The 10,964-nt window shown below is 47.5% G+C and overlaps 1 long non-coding RNA gene across 10 annotated transcripts in view; it reads left to right on the top strand.

The window, feature by feature from the left end:
- The window catches only part of LOC108448880, a 62,188-nt gene that overhangs the window by 27,434 nt on the left and 23,790 nt on the right, over positions 1–10,964 (top strand). For 5 of the 10 annotated variants that reach the window (XR_001864949.1, XR_001864942.1, XR_001864950.1 and 2 more), the window contains exons 2-4: positions 2,509–2,688; positions 3,756–3,811; positions 4,420–4,485. This is a non-coding gene — a long non-coding RNA (uncharacterized LOC108448880). Of the gene's footprint in view, positions 1–2,508; positions 2,689–3,755; positions 3,831–4,419; positions 4,486–10,964 lie in introns of all 10 variants that reach the window. The other 5 variants (XR_001864948.1, XR_001864946.1, XR_001864945.1 and 2 more) reach the window with 3 other exon arrangements.

Raw genomic sequence — 10,964 nt, 5'->3', positions numbered from 1 at the left:
GTGCCTGACCCAAACGTGTTGGAAAGACGCTCTAATTTTTGTGTGCTGTGCCCTACGTCCTTCTCAGTCAGCTAAATGGGACTGTGTTATCACTCAAAGCCTGAAGTGGACGTGGAGTTTGATGTGATGATGCCTCTGGAAAATGGCTGATGACAATGACATGATGAGGGATTTACAGAGGTAGTTTCTATTTTTTGAGAACACTCTGTTTCTCTGCACACCGTCACACAAACAAGGCAAGGGAAGCGGATGCATTATCAAACCTATGAAACAAACTGGGCTGCTTTACAAATGTGAAAAAGATACCCAAGGGCTGCCAAAATGCATTTTGGTGAGGAAAACAAGATGACAAACTGCTTTTGCTGTAGAGAGAACAGGCCAGGATTCAGAGTTGTGCATCTACCACCTCTAGAGAGGTGCGTGCAGAAATCTGTGTCTCAATGCTTCTATAATGATCAGGAATAGACCGAAACATAAGTATGGGGTGCTCTGTCCTTTAGAAATCTGTCCCTCTTGTGGGTCCTACACTCAGAAATTCCAGCTATGAGGTTTGCCATTTGAAAAATCTTTGTAGAGGTGGGTGTGGAGCTGTGTGTCAGCCCGTATCTGTGTTCTGGCTGGGCAAGGAGAGAAGCTTTGTCTGCCTTTCCTGCATTGTCAGGATTCTTCCTCTCAGCCAGGTGCTGATTTTCCAAAACCATGCAGTGACTCTGCCTGGAGCACTTGCACCTATGTCTTGCTGATCCCAGCCAGCTGAATACAAACCTTTCTGGGGCTGCAGAGAGGCTTGCAGGGTGTGATCACAAAAGACTTGTTTCTTTACAAAAGTCAACTAAAAATAGGAAATGATGTAGACTCTCATGGCAGATTTTCAAGTTCTAAACAGTATTTGAATTTTATTTTAATCCTAGTTCCCCGAGGAGGAAAGGCTGGTGTGCTCATGTGGGGCTGTGTGTGTGTGTGTTTGCATGTGTTTGTTTATCCATCCACATTCACTCCTACGTGCTGCTTTTTGAGCCCCTGGACAAATTTCAGCAAAAAAGTGACATTTTGATAGTGTTCTTGGAGTCTATAGATCTCTAAAGTTGTGTGAAATACGCAGTTCAAAAGATAAAAAGCACTTCTATTAACAACCACCGCGAGAAGATTGACATCTAAGCTCAACCCTTAGTAGACTGCAGAGAATCCACATAGGGGGATGCTATAAATGCTCCAACCACAGAAGGAGTTTCAATCACAGCACATCCTTTATCGTGCACCAGAGAATCCAACCACAATGCAGAAATCCCCAGGAAACTACCCTGTGTTATTTCTGCTGCTTATAGAGCAACTCATCTGCTCTGTTTGTTTATTTGTGTGTTGGGTGTTTTTTAAATTTCGTGGAGAAGCCGCAGGGCATGACATTTTAAATTAGGATTAGATTGCTATAGGAAATGGTGAGAAAGGTCACAGAAATATCCCTGTCTTGGCAACGAAAGGCCTTTAAAACCACGTCCAGGCTATGCTCTGCTGAGCAGGGTGTTGAAGATGTGCTCAGTCGAGGCGTGGGAACGGCGAGCAGTGTTCTGGGCAGCTTCTCAGGAGGCAGTGGGAATCTTTGGGAGGTTCATGTGGCCTGGCAGCACCGTGCTGTGTTCAGTTGCTGTGCTCCCTGCCATGCTGCTGCTCCTTCCCCTGGGTGAATAGTGCTTTGGGCAAATAGAGGCTGTCATAATACAGGGCCCAAGGGTGCACCAGCCTTTCATATGATAGTGATAGTGGGAGTCATCTCACCAAACTGTAGCTGCCTACAAGATATCCAAGGCTAAGTTGTTATTTTCTTTGTGATCAGAATAAATAGGTTCAAAATAGAGTAACTTCCCCCTGGAGGTGCTTCATCCTAGGACAGGTGGGGGCCCATCTGCTGGGGTGACTGCTTGTCATCATGGACTTCACCAGTGCTCAGGGTGACTAGATTTGGTCATCTCACTTGTAGACACCCTGTTGAAGGCAGACGAACCCCACTCAAGCTGTCCCAGTTCACAGTGGTGGCTTAACCAAAAAGGGGTGTTTTAATGCAGGGCTTTAGTCCACCTCTACCAACGAGCTCAGCCTGAGACTGAGATCAAGCTGATGAGCAGATATTGCCACCAGCCGGTTGCTATGAGATGCCCACACTGCTCTGAAGCATCTGACAGGGTAGGATGCTGCTAGATGGTCCTACAGTCTGAGCTGTCTCCGAAAATAAAGTGCAATAGCTTCTTGAATGGAGATACCGTGATCAGGACAAGCAGGTGGTTGTGGGGGTGTGCTCTGAGGATGCTCGTGTCCTTCTGCTCACTAAGGGAGACTTACAGGTGTGCTTGATGCTGCTGGCTATGAGCATTTTAGCACTCTTCATAGTGACAGCAAAGGACACACATTGGAGATGATGAAATTCTAACTAGTGGGGGCTTTTCTGGTTCTTCTGACAACTAACAATGATATTTTTCTTTTATTTTCTTCTTTTCTCTCTGCTGATATTCTCAGCACGATGGGGAAGCAGTTACACTGCTGCTGCTAATCAAGCCCAGCTGATTCTTTCGAAGAGTTTCTGCTTGGAATTACAATGCTTTTCTTGTAATTTTATTACAAGAACATGGCAGCCTCTAGTTCTCCTTTTGCCATTTCTATCTGTGGCTGTATTTCCGAGTGTGGAGCTGTGTAACCGTAAGTACACTCGCTCTTTTATGGATACTCTGCCCTGGTCTGTTTTCACTGTTTCTGTTATTTCTGCACGCTGTAAAAGTTATGAAACTTGAAGGAAGAAGCCAGCAGTGTGGCCAGTTCTAGGCAGAGATGAATTTTCTGTGTGGGGACTGGGGTGTTGGAAAGACTGACACTTGTTTTTGTAATAAAAATTGCTTTTGCTAACTCCAGTCTGGCTTAGTAATACCTCCACGAGATCCTTGGCAGTTCCAAATACCCTTTTGCTATGCTCTGTGCAATTGTTTATTTTATGGTGTCAACTACTTTGTATTGTTAGGACATCGTTGCAGGCCAATATTTTACTTGGCAAAACTCTTTGAGTCACAAGCTTGGGCTCTCTCAAAATTTCCTAGTGTGAGTGATCAGTGGAACCAAAGCATGCTCTGACATCTGTGAAGGGCTTGTGGGTAAAAAGGGGAATTAGCAAAGAGGTGATCTCAGCTGCCTGCACTTTGCATGCAGCACATGGGGTAATTGAACCATCCTAAAGTGCTGCAAGATGATTTTTGTGGATCCTCCCCAGTGCCTACAGCTGTGAAGTGCTAAAATGCTCCTCTCTCTGCTTTATTGGAGGCTGGAGACCAAAACCAGTTGGAAATTCAAAATGAAAACTTCTTCCTCATTGAATTGGTCGTCCCTGAGGGGTGACTGCACACCCTGGGTGTGTACACACACCCCGGGGCTCCCAGAGAGCCACCAGTGGCTTCAGTGACAGAGATGGGTGGAGAAGGATCTGGTGTTGAGAGGTTTGGTCTGGTGGAGTTTCTTTTATTACAAAGAACTGAAACTCTCGTCTGGAACAGGATGTCCTGACAGGTAGAGCAATGTGTGCTACAAACTTGGAGCTGGTGTTTGCTGAATGCTGAGATGGCTCAGCGTGGATGTGTTATCAGCACGCCCTTGCTCAGAGTTGGAGACTGTAGGAATGATCACTCTATTCTCACTGAACCCTTGGCATGTATCTTGTTTTTTGCTGTCAGTCTTGCTTCTGTTTGCTCTGGATGAGCCCTGTACCTACTGTTTTTCAGAGAAGTCACCGTGTCCTGGTGAACTGGAGCAGAATCCTGCTGCAGTGAGTTGCAAGGTGGAGTACACAGCACAGTGTAAACCCTCTTCTTCCGCAGCAGCTACGCTCCTCATGGTGCTCCTGCTTGTGGGAAACACAACTGGCCAAATCTCCTCCAGCTTCTCTGTTCCACAAGAGCTTCTTACCCAGTAAATGTTTTTTTCTCCTGTCTTGCCAAACTGTCTCACCACCAGCACTGGTACCTGTGATGGGACCGGGTGCTGCTTCATCCTGGTTCAGGTGGTCCCTGGCTGCAGGGGATCTCACAGACTTAAGGAAACTTGCCCTGTGCTTAGAGGTTTGGGGTCTGGAGACACCAACCACCAGCAGAGGAGTCCTGATTGTAGGAACGAACCATCAAAGCTCAGTTTTGTTAGTCAGAAGCACATCTAAGCCTGGAGTGCTCGAGAAGCAGAGAGTGGGTTGTTTTATCCCAGGAGAATTTTGTGGGTTATTTTGGCAGAGCACAATGGAAAAAGCACGGACTGTGGCTGCCTTTGCATCTCTTGGCTGTGTGGGTGACAAAATTTGCCTTCTGGCCTGCCAGGCCTTTTTGCCTTCATTAGCACAAACTTATTTTGGAGCCTTTTTTTTTTTTTGAAGTTTTTATTTTTACTTTCTTTCAGTCTCCTCTGGCTGGTCTTTGTCCCTGAAGCCCACATTGATGGGAGCATCCAGGAGATAAGAAAATGGTGAGTTATGTTTTGCATCATCTATGGTTGGAATTTCAGTGCTGCAGGGTCAGTTTTAAATTATCCCTGGAGGGTTGGTTGTGTTTTATAAGCTGGATGGCTTGGCTTGCAGCCGTTTGATTTTTCCAAATAGTATAAATCTATAGACATTTGCCTTTGGCACAAAAAAATCTCCCCACTTCGAAGTCAAGAATAATTATTTTCCCAGAGCCAAGGTCAGCAGCTGGATTCAAATAATGGGATGGAAAAAGCCACTCTTGTTGCTTTTCACATGATTTTTAAAAAGTAATTCTCAAAAGTAATCTCAGTGCATCAGCATCTGCCCCTTGCTCCCATGGTAGCCCTGACAGAGTTCCCTAACCCAGGTACAGCTCCCAGTATCCTCCAACAGGGCAGGAATTTCCTCTGAAGCTCCACCTGCAGCAACAAACACACAGAAGATCACAAGAAATGGTACACAGCCACTCTTCCCCTTGCCTAATAGTGGCCTAATAGTTTCCCTAAGATCTTCCAAATTAGTCTAAAAACTCACCATTCCTTTTTTTTTTTTTAAATTTATTTTTATGGTGAACTGGAACCAACATAGTTCACATCAACTGAAATCTTTCATTTATATTTCTCCTTTTCCAGAAGGAAATACTCTTTGCAAGTAACTTGCACTAAAAATGCCAGTTTAGGCATGGGTCCCTGGACAGCACTTTCCACCTGGCTCTGCAGGGAGCACTTGGGATGCAGGAGGGAAGTCTCCCACCACTGGCCTGATGAGTGGTTTGGAGGAGAAAAATATACCCTGCATCTGTATGGGACATGGGCTGTATCTAGCCTGATTTTCCTTCTTGAAGCTATTGAGTTTATTAAGGATTATTATTTCAGGCATCCTTTCCCCTGCTACTGAAAGTCCATTAAGATGGAAAACAAACCCTTCTCTCTTTGAGCACGTGGATGGTTTTGGTCTGGACCAACTTGTGTCAGCGTGACATAACCCAAAAAACCAGTAGGAACCATTTGACTGAAGCTCTGCTGCCAGAAATATTGAAGGTTAAAATAATTCTTGGCAGGGTCTCCCTCCCCTGTGGATCCCAGGTGCTGGACATGCAGATTCCAGCTCTGCCTTTGCTGCTTTGGCCTCTTGCGTGTCTGTGAAGGAATTCATGGCAGAGAAAGCAAAGGGTGAAGAGCTGTGGCTGAGGGGACAGGCTGGGCTGGGGCCAGCACACGTCTCCCTCTCCAGCTCTGTGGCTCCTCGTGCTCTTGGCTCAGTATGGATTTAGCTGTGTCCTGGTGGTGCTGTTGTGCCTGGGCTTTGAGGGCTTTTCCTGGGCTAGAGCAGGAGGCACCTTGGGCTTCTCCACGAGCCAGGCCAGGATGCAGCTCCTTGCTGTGCAAAATGAGGAAAGTGGGCAAAAACCAGATCAGACAACAGTGGTGAGGTACAAAAAGGTTCTGTGCTGAAAACCACAGGTGATGGCTGAGGGGAGGTGGTGGGTATTGCTTGTCAGTCACAGGGATATCTTTGTTCCACGGAGGTGTGCTCTTTCTTTCCCTTTTTGTTATGTATGGCAATGCTGCAGGTGTTTGTTATCTTTCCTGCACAGGTAATGTGTTTCCCCCTTCAGCTTCCTCAGCACCAGTTATATTTCCTGCGTAAACATTGTTCTTCCCCTGCTAAAAACTGACCCCTCAGGCTGATGGGGGTATCAGCCAACACAACAGGCTCGAGGGGATGGGTGACTGAGGTGGCTGATGCCCCTGGAGACCTCAGGAAAGTAACCCCAACATTTATCATGAGCCTGAGTAATTCACTGCTTCTTTCTTCGCCTCCCTTCCAGATCTGTTAAATAATAGAAAAAAAGTACTCCTCTCTTCTAAGTTGTGCCAAGGGCTGGGTGATCAGGACAGTGGTAAATCGGGACAGTGTTGTCACAGTCACTCAGAGCTGAGCTGTTTTGTACCAGCTGGGGATGAGCCCCCAGACATCCACTTTGCAGCTTTACATATGGGCAGGTCACTTTGTAAAGTGTGAATACACTTTTCAAGTGAATGAAATCTCTTTGTGTAGAGAGCTTTCATATCAATGGATATATCATCTTCCATTCTAACACTTAATAAAACTTTCCATCTTCAAAGGAATCTCTGAAGATTTCCTGATGAAGACTTAAATTCCCCCTTCGGCAGCAAGCAAGTTTTTTAGTCCCATTTTACACAGAGGCAAACCAGCACGGGGGTGAAGGCTGACATTTTGGAAAGGTGCCTCTGATTCTGGGAGCATTCAGGTTTTATCCTCCGACATGCCAGGGGTGCTGTTACCATGTCACAACACAGTGTCTGATCTTCAGCTCATGCTGAGAAGTGGGAGAGTGATGGCAAAGCTGAGGGAGGAAAGGCAGTTTGGGTGATGGATACCCACGAGCCGTGCAGTTGCTCTTGGGATCATCATCCACCACGGATTCCCAGCTCACCCCAGAGCCTCCTTTGGGGCAGGGGGACCAGATTTGGTGTTCTCCTAATTTGTTTCTACACTGGCCATTGCCCTTTGGGCTGTTCCCTGTAATTCCTGGTATCAGCTGGGGAGCCCTCGCCCAAGGGAGTGAGGCTGCCTGGTTGTCTGTCCGTTTCTCCATCTCTCTGCACCTGGTGTTGCCATTCCTGCCTGTCCCGAGTGGGTGTGTAATAGCTCCCACTCGCATTTCACAGGCGCCCTGGGTGAATAAACAAGGTGAGGGCTGGTTTGGTCTGGCTCAGAGAGACGAGATGAACAAACCTTCCTGCACTGCTTACACCAACCCCAGTCTCTGTGGGAGCCATGGGTCATTCCCTACCCAGTTACCCACAGAGTTTCACTGTTTGAGCGCCATAACCGAGTCATGCAGAGAAGACTCCAGTAAACACTCAGCAAAAGGGCAGCTCTCCCTCGCCAGTCCTAAGCCCAGCAGGGCATTGAGGGGTTTATTTAAGAGGCTGAGCAGGATATGTGTTTTCCACATAATAAGAAGGATGTTGGCCAGGTTTGTTCACTTCAGGCTGCCCAAGGTGTGCTTTTTTGTGGGCATGAGCCCCCCCCCAAACCAAACATGGGGCACAGTCCTTGCCTTACAAGGTGTGCACTTGGTGTGATCTGTCCCTTGCTTTAAACCTCATCCATTGCCAATATTTCTTGGGAAACCAAAAGTTAGTACCAAGTTTCTCCCTTGTGGATGATCACTTCTGATTTCCCTGGGCTTTTTACCCGTGTTGGACTGACAGAAGTGGAAACAGGAGTAGGTACAGTTCCACGGGGGGCCACAGCTTCAGGGGAGTTTTGAAGAGAGACAACTGCAAAACCTCAACCCTGATTAAGCCACCTTGGCCTCAGGTGGTGCTTGTGGATTCTGGTGTGTGGGTACAGAGCACCCCTTCCAGCAGGCAGAGTGCAGCATGTGGGGAACCGTGGTGGGAGGAGAGGAGGTAGGGCTGGGGAGACCCAGGCTGAATCAGCAAACCATGGTGGGGGCCCAAAGTGTTCAATAAAGTGACAAAAACCAAAGCTAGTTGTGGGAAGAAGGCGCAGATTAATAGAAAGATACTTTGGCAGACAGAGGTTGGCCCAAGAATGGGGTTTAATCTGGTGGCTCTCCCATCACTAAAGCCATGGATTAAATACAGGATGGGGGAGTTGGTGTACAGGGGAGGCCTGAGGCATCTTGGGGTTGCCAGACTGAAGCAGCTTGTTTCAAGCTATGGAAGTCAGTCTGTCATATTCACAGAGATGCCAGGACCCTTTGCACTGAGTTATCAGGAACGAGCAGTTCTCTGAGCAGTAGCTTGATGTAGTGTCAGATAGGATATCAGTATCTGTTGGAACTAGAATTTGATTTTCTTTTTAGTGTTTTTTCTCCTCTGTGCCATCAAGGGTGAGGTCTGTGGGAGCAATTTATCTGTCTGCTGGTGCAAAATTAAGTTCAGATACTGGTAAATCTTCTCTTCTGCTCATAGGCCCACCTTTTCCACCCTCATAAACATTGAAGTAAATTTTCCTGTGACAGAAAAGACCAAAGAGCTGTGGAAGAGACAAACATTGGACTGGAACGACAGGAAGAAATGGTGCCACCCAGAATTAAGTCCAGCTTTGTTTGTCATTTTGGCCCCATGCAAATGAGTGGTAAAATTTGCATCAGCTTGGGCTGAGCTGAGATAAACCTTAATCCATTACAGATCGTAACTCCTTGCTGCTCATATTGTGAGCAGTGTGAATAAGGGTTTCTAGGCTTCAGGCAAGTCTGATCGTGGCTTGGATCACAGCTGCCTCACCGAAGCCAATTGCAAAAGTTATGTTGACTTCAATGCGACCAGGTTCGGGCCCTGGGGCAAGCCTGGCCCTTTAGTCAGCCAAGATCAAGTGTGATATTAATTTAATACCTGATGAATCACCTTGTAGGATATAATTTTTCCCATTGCAGGCAAAAGGGTGTATTTGACAACCCAATATGATCCCTCCCTGTTTAACTACTAATCCAGCTAAATCTTCTGGCAGCAGACATCTGAAAAACACTGGAAACTGCCATGCCACAAACGTGGCGATGTGCTGTAAAAATAGATTTACACTGAAATGCTATTTTATTACAGCAGTTGCTATAGTTTCTGGATCTGGCAGAGATTCCTTCCCCATAAACCCTGACTTTAAAGGGGGAGTGTTGTAAGTCAGCTGTTGTGATTCCCATTAGGCTGAAACTTGGCACCAAGTCCATCTGTACGTTAAACTCATCCCCTGCAGGTCTTCTGAGCTTTCTCAAAGTGTTTGTGTGTGACCAGTGTGCAGGAGAAATACCAGCCCAGATCCACTGACTGCTCTAAAAGACTCATTTCTGGGTTCCTGAGAGGCAGGAGCAGCCCTAAGAGCAGCCAAGGTCAGGAGAGACTCGGCGTAGGCGCAGCCGTGTCAGAGGGAATGCCACGGTGAAGGTCAACTTCATTATTACTGTCTGTCCCTGTTTTATGTATTATACCTCGCTCTTTCCAAAGTGACAAAGTAGAAAATGAGAAAACCCATATGTGTTCCTGGAGCTCTGCTTCTCTGCACAACCTCTGTCTGTCCTGAGCAGTGAGATGTGGAAGATGCAGGGAAAAACTGAGAGCAAAGGAGGCCTTTGCCAGCCAGGTCTCAGCTCAGTTTGAGCTCCACAGCAGCAGGAGAGCAGGTGGGTGCAGAGAAATTCCCCATGGGCATGCCAACAATGCCAGGGAGAATCTCAGAATGAAGCACTGGTGTATCTTCCACCTCCCATGAGCTGCACAGAGGACCAGTGCTGGCCTCTCTGTAGAAGGCAGATGTTCTCTTGGGGCTTATTCAGAAGGACTGGAGGCCAAGGTGTGGACAAGACAGCCAAATTGTTGATCTCCTGACAGCAGTTTGCAGTCACTTTTAGTTATCAGGAGCCAAGTAAGGGTTTGTGGGGTTTTCAGTTAGCATGAAGCAAGTCACCACTAGAAATCTTCCACCTGTAGGCCAGTGTTCCTCATGAAGGTGAAGATGTGTCAGTGCACGATGTCAGGTGAACTAAAACCTGGGAGTGAATGATTTATTTGGGGTCACTGTACAATGGAGCTAAGCAGAAAATGCAATTATTTGGGTCATGGCCTGTTGCTGTCAGTTTGGGTCCTGAACACAACCTTGCTCATTTTCATACCAAGGATCAGGGTCTGCACTGCTGCAGAAAGCTGTTGGTGGTGGAGGGGGCTGGGCACCATCCCTTGGGGGATGTGAATCCACACACAGCTCTTGGGAATCTCCAGCTTGGAGAGGCTCAGGTCGGGTCTGCCATGTCAGAGCTGCAGGGAAGGGAAGGGGCAGGAAGATCTTTAAAAACATCAGACAAATAAATAAATAATCCTTTCCATCCCCTGGTGCCTCTGATCCCACGTTGTGTCAATGCTCAGGAACCACCCACGTGGTACGGGCAGTGCTGGGGGTTCCTATGGCCCCAGTGCAGCCAGGTCACTCCACAGGCTTCTCTTTGAAGTTTAGGCAAGGTCTGGATATTTCTTTTCTCTTTTTCTTTTCTTTACTTCTCCCCTTGGAGGGACAAATGCTCTCGTGTTGTCTCAGAGCCAGCTGTGCTCTATGCAAACCAGATGCCCATCACTGACAGCTGTCAGGTGTTGCTGCCCCTGGCTGGCTTGTGCCATGATCTGTGCCTGAGAGGTCAGTTTGGGAAAGCTGAAGTTCTGCTCCAGTCCGGTGCCCATCCCATGGCAGCACCACGTCCTTGCCAAGGCACAGAGGCTCCACGGGACCCACATTTCTGCAGCATCTCCCAGAGGTGCCTCAGGTGGGACCCACCGGAGCCTGATGCGCAGCCGCTGCCTGGGGGAACAGATGCTTTCAGGTAAAGGGAGGGCAAGGATGCGTTAGTGAGGGAAATGCAAGATGGCCTATGGAAATCACTTGGCTCCTGCAGAGCCCTGAGCAGGCAGGGGACAGGAGGTGCCTTCCTCTCCCTCCT

The sequence above is a fragment of the Corvus brachyrhynchos genome, unplaced genomic scaffold, assembly GCF_000691975.1.
Source record: "Corvus brachyrhynchos isolate BGI_N302 unplaced genomic scaffold, ASM69197v1 scaffold148, whole genome shotgun sequence".
Lineage (NCBI taxonomy): Eukaryota > Metazoa > Chordata > Aves > Passeriformes > Corvidae > Corvus > Corvus brachyrhynchos.
This window is presented reverse-complemented; position numbering and strand designations above follow the sequence as displayed.